Here is an 8,645-nt window from a genome sequence, read left to right as displayed (position 1 = left end):
TCCAGACTGCTACCCAATGGCATCAGCAGACCCAGCAGAGCCTCATCGACCTTGAGGATACGAGCCGTCGCCGACACAAGGCACAGATGGCCTACCTGCGATCCATGGGATATTTGCCTAGACCGCAGCAGTGAGCTAGCTTGGGGGAGGACCCCCACAAGAGGTAACATGTATCTTACATTCTTGCACTTAATTTTAGTTCTTAATTTCAGTATTTAAATTTCAGCAATTTTTCATCATCTTTCAAAAAAAATTCCACTCTCATGTGCGCTATGATATGTTAGTTTCTCTTCTGTTGAAATGATGAATAGTTGCTCTGTCTATAATTCTCTAGTATCTAAGTTATAATTTAGTGTTCATCAAGATTTAAGTTTGTTGGCTAAAAATATCTCATTCTAAGAACTTGAAATCTTGTGGGTTGCAAATGCATGATCCTTTTCTAAGTTGTTGCGAGACATGATATGGTATAAATAGATTTTGCTATGACTTTGTTCTAAGAGAAACTTGACATCCAGAGTTTTCTTTTCAAAAATTCAAAACAAAGAGTTCCTCAATGATTATGAAATACCAACCAAGGCCATATGACTTGCTTAGTAGTTTGTACACCTTTAGTTATATGCGGCTTGCGGCGCTTTGAGTTGAGTCAAATTCTAGGTATCCTAGAGTGAGATTATAGTCATGCACCCATGATATGAGATTCACGCACCCACCAAATAAAGCCGACTCTCACACTGAGAACTTGCGCACAACATGCACCCTTCCATCCACGAAAAAATATGCCAACTCTTATTCTGAGAGTTGCGCCTTAGCTTCCACCAAATAAGTATGCCAAACTCTCACCCTGAGGTTTGCGCATCCCCATACACAATTTTACTCCTTACATCACCATCATGACATCTCTCCATTTTCCTCTTTGAGATCCCTTTGAAACATGTGGGCATCAGTTACCCATGAAAAAAATGAAGGAAAAGCCAAAGGGCATGGACGGGAAAATCAAAATCCCATATATATATATATATATATATATATATATATATATATATATATATATATATATATATATATATATATATATATATATATATAGGACGCGTTTCTTTTACACGCGCGTGTAATTACTCTCATCTCTATATCTCTAGATTTAAGGTGTATATGACCGGACGAAATGTATATAGACAAAGTATATGATCATACTAGACCATCTAGAGTGATATGTATGTTAAGTATGCATACATACATAGAGTATATGGTTATACTTATTGTATATAATATAGTAGTGGCATTTTAGTAATATATTTAAAATATAATTTTTTTTTGAAAAATTTTCGCGTGGTAAGATCTAGAGTATCTTAATATAAGTATATAAACATACTCAAACCCATAAACAAGTATGAATACATACACAATGTAGTTTATTGAAGATGAGACTAACTACACGTACGTGTACAAAGGAATTTCCCTATATATATATATATATATATATATATATGATCCATTTTTAAGGGCCCATATGTTTACATTCTCTCATTCTCTTCCTTAAATAAAGAGAGTCATGATACAAGGAGTAACCAAAAATATTTAGATACGACTACCACCAAAAATTCCACACACTTGCACATCTCAATCAAGGTGTATGACTTGTATCTCCTCATGGTCCGGGCTTTGACTTGGCAACACAAGAGTCGTAAGTACGCCCACCTTTATACCTTCCCAAAGGTCCATTCTCAGCCTTAGTGGTAGGTCTTAAAGGCAAACACAAATGCCTTTGATGAGGATTTCATACACATTGAGCAATCGAGAGAATCATTCGAGGAACTTATTTATTTTGCAAAAATTTATAAAACCTCCGGATTGATGGTCTATCAAGGGATGAATGAATGGTGAGTCTGTTACAACCATTCTATCTTGCAACCACCCAAGAACTTGGAAAACCTATAGGCCCCATGAGAAGTCAAGGTAAAGAGTGGATAGCATGCCAACTTATTTAAATTGCGAATGAATACTTTGTTATAGGGATGGTACTCTTGAATTATATCGGCATAGTAGCAACTCTTGATCAACAACCATACTTAATTATTTGCTCGAGACGAGCAAAGGTTAAGCTTGGGGGACTTGTTGGCAGTCATTATAGACCAATCATAAACTACCAACTTGATCCAAAAGGAGAAGAAGCAATCATATTATATACACACATGCATTTTATTACTAACAAGTTCCACTTGTACCATAGTGATTATATTTTGCAGGAATTATAGTGCAACAAGTGGAAATGTGCCATACCACGAAGAAAGCGCAAAGTACCAAAAGACGTATTCACAAATGCGCAAACCAAGAAAATAGAGAAAGGCCCGAACAACGCAGAACTGGGCATGATTGTAACCACGGGAGAGATCCAGGCCCAGAGCCAAACTGACCATGTGAAGGCGGTGGCCAGGGGGACCCACACAGGGTGCGGCCGCACCCTAGTGCGGGCGCACCCCTGGAGGCGGCAAACCAGGCCCATCTTTCTCAGGCGGTTGCATGCTGCCATGCATAGGATGATTTCACCTACTACCAAATTTAGATGCAACAAACCGTCCCAGTTCCACTATAAAAAGAGAGGCACTCCCCCCTTATCAACACAAACATCATTTGGAGTTAATTTACCTCACACCTCTCACTTGTATCTTTAGTCTAGATTAGTAGTAGAGCAAGACAAGCGCTAGCAAGGAGAGCTTGTCTCCTTGGAAGAAAGGATCTTCTTGGTATGAATAATATTCAATCTTCTTCCATGAGCAAGTTCTATTTATCTTTATATGATTATGCATATGAACTAGAGTATGGTTGTGTTATTATCATGTTCATAGTATATGAACTAGTTCTTAGTTCTTGTGCTATGTTCTTGATATGTTCATCATTGTTCTTCATTGTTCATCAGATTAGTATGATTAGGATTAGAATTAGGAATGGGATGATGGTTCACTGTGTTGTGATGGTTGCACTTAGCCTATCCTGTCACTCTGAAGGGGTGGGGCCCGCGGGGGTCAGGAGTTGTTTCCAATTACGTGAACATGGTGTTCAGGTTTGCGGGAATTAGTGGATGTGCGGGTATCTTTCGGGTAGAGGGGTAGGTGGCAGGGTAGTGACAGCTTTGTCATCCTTTGGATTCCCCCTCGATCAGGTATTCTGATAGGAGTTCTGTAAAGTCTCTATCGGCTGGGTATCCAGCTGCGGGGATCTCCCCTCATCTCAGGCTTAGTTCTAACTCCATTTATTGCTAATTAGATGATCCGCTAACAGTTCTATGCATAGTTATATGTGACCCATGCCTGCTCAAGTAGATTTATTTCTTTATTCTTTATTTATTATTTCTCTTCTATTCTATCCTTGAGGTTGATCCAGTGTGTGTCCACTATCTTGAATATCATGTTTATTCCTGTTTACTCTATGTCTACCAAGCATTCAATAAGTAATCATGTTTACACCATGTTTGATCCCTTTGCCTTCCTACGGGAATTATAAATTCGACACCCTTGAATACTCATGGGTTGAAATGCTACAATGATAGTTCTATCCGCTTGCAGTTATATTACTTCTTCATTCATGAACTATCAATTGGCGTACCTAAGTACCGTTACTTAAGATTGTTGTCGGTGTTTTATCCCCCGGGGGGTCACACCAACGAGTAAATTTGTATGCGTGCTCCCCTTTCCGGATGGTGATGCAAGAAGACACTGAGATTTATCCTGGTTCGGGCAAGAGAAGGCCCTACGTCCTGCGGGGGGAGAGAGTTTGTATTATCTTGCACCTAAGTGCTTGTACAGGGGCGAATACAAGCGTGGTATGAAGTGTGTAGCTCTGCTACGTATGCGTTCTTGTGTTCGGATGTCCCTCTTCTATTCCTGAGTCCCTCCTTTTATAGCTCCAAGGAGAGACACAGGGTACATGCGTAGATGTTAGAGTAGGGATCGATAGCTGCATGAAGCGCTGACCTACTCGAGGCTTCCGTACGGCATGGCCTCGAGCCGTCCCATCCTGATAGCTTGGTGATGATTACGCGTGCTCCCGCGAGCTGCCCTGCCAGCCGCCTTGTGATGGTTCTGAGGTCGCATGCTCGTATGGCGTGGTGGCGGATCCGGCGGAGCAGCTGCGGTGTTGTCAGTCGACGCCCGACTTGTCCCTGGGGAGGGACCTTGTTCGGTCGAGGGTCGGGCGCCGCGTAATATGCCGATATCTGGAGCGCTGACCTTGGGTGTCTCGAGGGGGTCCCGATTAGACGTTCCATCCTTGTTTCTCGCGTCCTGACACGCCCTGAGTCGTTCGGTGGGAAGGCTGCAAAAAGAACGATGGGACAGAAGCTCGCTCCCTATCACGCCTCCCATGACCTGTGTGTTAGGTGGGGAAGCGTCAGGTGCATTTAATGCTCCCGCCCGCGTGCGCGCGTCAGGCGGCGGACAGTGTCCTAACGCTCGACGTCTCTCGGTTCGCTCGAGCCCGCTTCCGTCTTCGACGGTAGTCGCTGCTCGAGCCCTGACCGGTTCGCTCGACGCTATTTCCGTCTTCGAGGCTGCGACTGTCGATGGCGGCGCATGCGTAAAACTAGGGCGTCGAATTAAGGGTCTCGACCTTCGTACGGGCAATCTCATAATGCGCATCGCTGAGGGTACCCCTTACCGATACCCTCGACAATTGTAATCCTTATGCACTTTCAAGCGTAGTGCCACAACTTTGTATATCGCAAGTAAGGATGGTTAGGAAGGCCAATCTGGCATTCCAATTATTGTTACCAGACTGCACTGCTAAGGTCGGCACCCTCGAGTTGCCATGGGTTATCTCTCTGATGTAGCGATAGTTACGGTATGCCAACACCTAACATTTCTGGTGTCATTGCTAAGGATGGATCTATGGTCTATTTTTAGTAATGACGCTAAGAAATGACAATAGTTGGGGAGGAGCGCACAAAGCAAGGAGGCCCAGGCCGGCTCCAAGGATGAAGTGGAGGAGATCCAGCCCCGTGCGCAAATTCTTGGTCCCATTGAAAAGGCACAATGCTCATGGTGTTGGCTTCAGCAGTTCGTCGAGGACGCTGGGGAGTATGCCGAAGAGCATGTGCTAACACTACAGCACAACACCAATATAGGCGCCAAACCGTCTGACGCGAAAAGCCATTATAGCCTCACACGATCTGACGCAAAAAAGATATAGCGTCAGTCCTGAGCTGACGCAGTAAGTCCTGACGCTAAAAACTTATTACGTCGGACCAGAGTTTTTGCATCAGACAGCATGCCACCAAGATTTGTTATTGCGTCAGACAGTCCATTGCTAGGATATGGCGTCAGATACTCTTTTGCCATACATATAGCGTCAGCCCATCCAATAGAATTCTATTTATAGCGTCAGATTGTTCAACAGGATAATTTAAATGTAATAAAAAAAATAAATTTAATTGAAAAAACATTTAGGACATATATATCAAATCCACATTAAAGCTTAATGTCCATCACATAAACATATATTAGCACATACATCACATAGAGGTCAATACATACATATATTAATCTTGTCTCTTGCATGTTTACATCACATCCAGCAAATTAAGTGAAGCATACAATCTTGTTTTCACATTACATCATCCAATACAGTGAAGTCTACCAAAAGCACATAAATGCACACCAGCAAGCAATCATAATAGTTTGTGTTTGCTACACTAAGGTTTGTGCACTGCACAATCATATTGAAAAACCAAAATAACATCCACCAGGTTATCTAGAGAAGCATTTTCCATAAACTCAAGCCAAAGACTTGTTGCCAGCACTTCCTGAAAAATAAAACATGTTCAACCAATTCAGTCAAAGACATAAGTAAGTTGACGATATATTGTAAGTGAAATTGCTAGCAATATTCAGCTACTACCATCACTGGGCAAATTCAAAGCAAAAGATGGGCAAGCACTATAGAGAAAAGTATAGAGTCATGGACTTCCAGCCACTTCAGAATAGTTCAGGTTCCAAAATCAAAGAACAGTTTGTACAAGTGGTCTTTTTTTGTAGAACATGCCTTATGTATGCATTGCATTAAGAAGATAGAGGTTTGTTACAACAGAAAACAACAACCTGAGCTTGGTAACGAATGTTACCATGCCCCAAACCAGCAACTCACAAATTTTGAATTAAAGGGCTATATTTTGACCATTGAGATGATAACATAAGTTGTCGTTTGAACAACCAAGAGATGAAATAAACTAGCAACCAGTAGATGAACCAACAGAAGATAATATAGGTTATCTAAGAGAATAGGTTATCATTAGCAACCAAGAGAAGCTTGACCACTTGCTCTGCTGGAAGCAGATGCTCTGAAATGGGGGTTATCTAAAATAAAATCTCTACTATATGAAGGAAAACCTCTCACGGCCAGTGAGGAATCTTGAGCCACCTTCACGCCCATTTACCCTGAGAAGGTGCCCATAACCATTTGCATGCACTACAGCGTGCAGCAAGTCAGATGAGTCATCCAGATGCAGATATGCACACTCTTCGACCTCCTCACCATCCATATAGAAATTGCACAGAGCACACCTGGAGAAGACAGTGCAGTCAGAGTAAGAGTATGTTGCATATTTGGAGCATCACAATCACAAGGTTACTTGGTGAATCCTTCATTCTGAGGAATTTTCTATGCTGCCTATGAAAAGTAATAGAAACAATTCTGCACTCTCATCTTACATTCCAAATGCAAACGAGCCCACCCCACCGAACACAAACCTATATGAAGTTCCCTACATTCAGATTGGATGCATGTAGACATCAATCGCACGGCACGTTGGCACAAAGCTGGTCATGTATTAACATTGGGCATTATAGGCATCGAACGCACGCACATGCATGATCCATTTCCTTCGCTGTTATGCAAGTATGTATATATTTTTCAAAAATTTGCCTCCCACCTTGATTCTCCAGCTGCCATGGGTGTTTCGCAGCAGAGGCAGCAGGTGCGCCGGGGATCAGAAAGGCTATCCATGATGAAATGGTACAGCTTCACGCAGACCGGGTGCCCACTCCAACCTGCAACCAAACAAACAAATCAACAAATCAGACGCTAGATTACATTGCAGATGCCGTGTTGCTGTATGTAACAGTATGCGAGTATGTGACAATTCAATCAATCATTCTAATGGGTGTTGCGCACTGAAAGCTAGCAGAAATTAGAAATTTTGAATGAAAAAAAAAACTGAAAGAATGTGGTGTTATCCCCTCCGCAAAAAATCAATAAAATTTCAAAGAAAACAGAGAGTCGTTAGATTTCAAAATCTAGCGCTAATTAGATCGACCGACAAGAAAAAACAGAGCAGATGGACAAATAAAAAACGAATGGCTTGCTCCATTGAATTCAGAGGAAAAAATCAGAGAAAAAAAAGGAGGAAAAAGAGAGGAAAGCCTCACCCACGACTCTGCACTGGTCGCAATACACGGATCGGGATCGGAGCACATCCTCCTCAACGAGAGCTCCACCCTGCCGCCGCTCTCTTCCTCCCCCGCCTCCCCGACCCTTAGGGACACCCTCCAGATCAGCAGGTGCGGCGGGGTGGCCGCGGCCGCCGCCAGGGAGAAGATGGACGGCAACGGGAGCAGCCTCGGATGCTTTGCGAGGAACCCCTCACCGCCTCCCTGAACGTCCCGGCCGCCCCGCAGTCTCCGGCCGCCGGGAACCTAGCAAAGTCCGTGGCCTCGACCCGCGCCCTCGCCCTCTTCAGCGGCCGGCTGTTCACCACCATCTCCCCCTCCACCGCCGTTGGATTCCCAGGCCGTGCCTTCCACTGCAGCTACGCCGCGCTCTCCGCCGAGAGGTAGGTTTGGGATGGGGCACGCCCCGTCAAGCCGCTGCGGTGAGAGGCATCACTGGCGTGGCGGCGCTGGTGGGATTTGGGGCGCGGGCGAGTGGGCGGGCGGCGCTGGCGGCGGGGCACTCGCTCGAGCGGAGAGAGAGGACGATGTGGAGGCTGGGTTTTGGAATTGGAGAGAAAAAAATTTAGGGTTTAGATGCATACATGGCCAGGCGAGTGAGGGTGGGGCTCATTATTTTTCGCGTCAGAGAGGTGGACAGTGTATCTTGTTTTAGCGTCAGATAGTTAGACTCTGAATATAAATACCTATAGCGTCAGACAATAGCACGCTAAATTCAGATTTAGCGTCAGATGGTCTCTGGGCAATATTTAGCGTCAGATTATCTAACTGCAAAAAAAAGATTTTGCGTCAGATGTCTGACGCTATAAAAGTGTTGTGGTGTAGTGTAAGCATGGTACGTGCCCACTAACCCCTGATCGACCAGTCCCGCTTGGAGGGAGGGTACCCCAAGGAGGTCAGTCCAAAGGAAGCAGATGACCTTCAAGTTAGTCTCCTGGACCTATCGTCGACTGTGATCGGCAACATTAATCTCTATGGGATGTCTACTCTGCCCAGCCGGCTAGGTTCAGATAGGTCGACCATGGAGTGGTCGAAGTCATCCGCTGCGGCAGATGGACGATCAGCACCTGCAGTTTAGTTTGTACAGGAGACGGCACCAGAGACGCGTGTCGGCGAGCAGCCCGAGCACCAAGCACCAGTTTAGTTTGTACGTTTAGCCTAGGACCGCCCAGAGAGGCTTTTATTGTAAACTTTGCTGGGAAAGTT

The 8,645-nt window shown here is 44.3% G+C and overlaps 1 pseudogene; it reads right to left on the bottom strand.

Annotated features, from left to right (window-relative positions):
• Positions 5,503-8,017, bottom strand: LOC8061199 (annotated as a pseudogene).

Source organism: Sorghum bicolor, chromosome 8 (assembly GCF_000003195.3).
Source record: "Sorghum bicolor cultivar BTx623 chromosome 8, Sorghum_bicolor_NCBIv3, whole genome shotgun sequence".
Taxonomy (NCBI): Eukaryota; Viridiplantae; Streptophyta; class Magnoliopsida; order Poales; family Poaceae; genus Sorghum; species Sorghum bicolor.
This window is presented reverse-complemented; position numbering and strand designations above follow the sequence as displayed.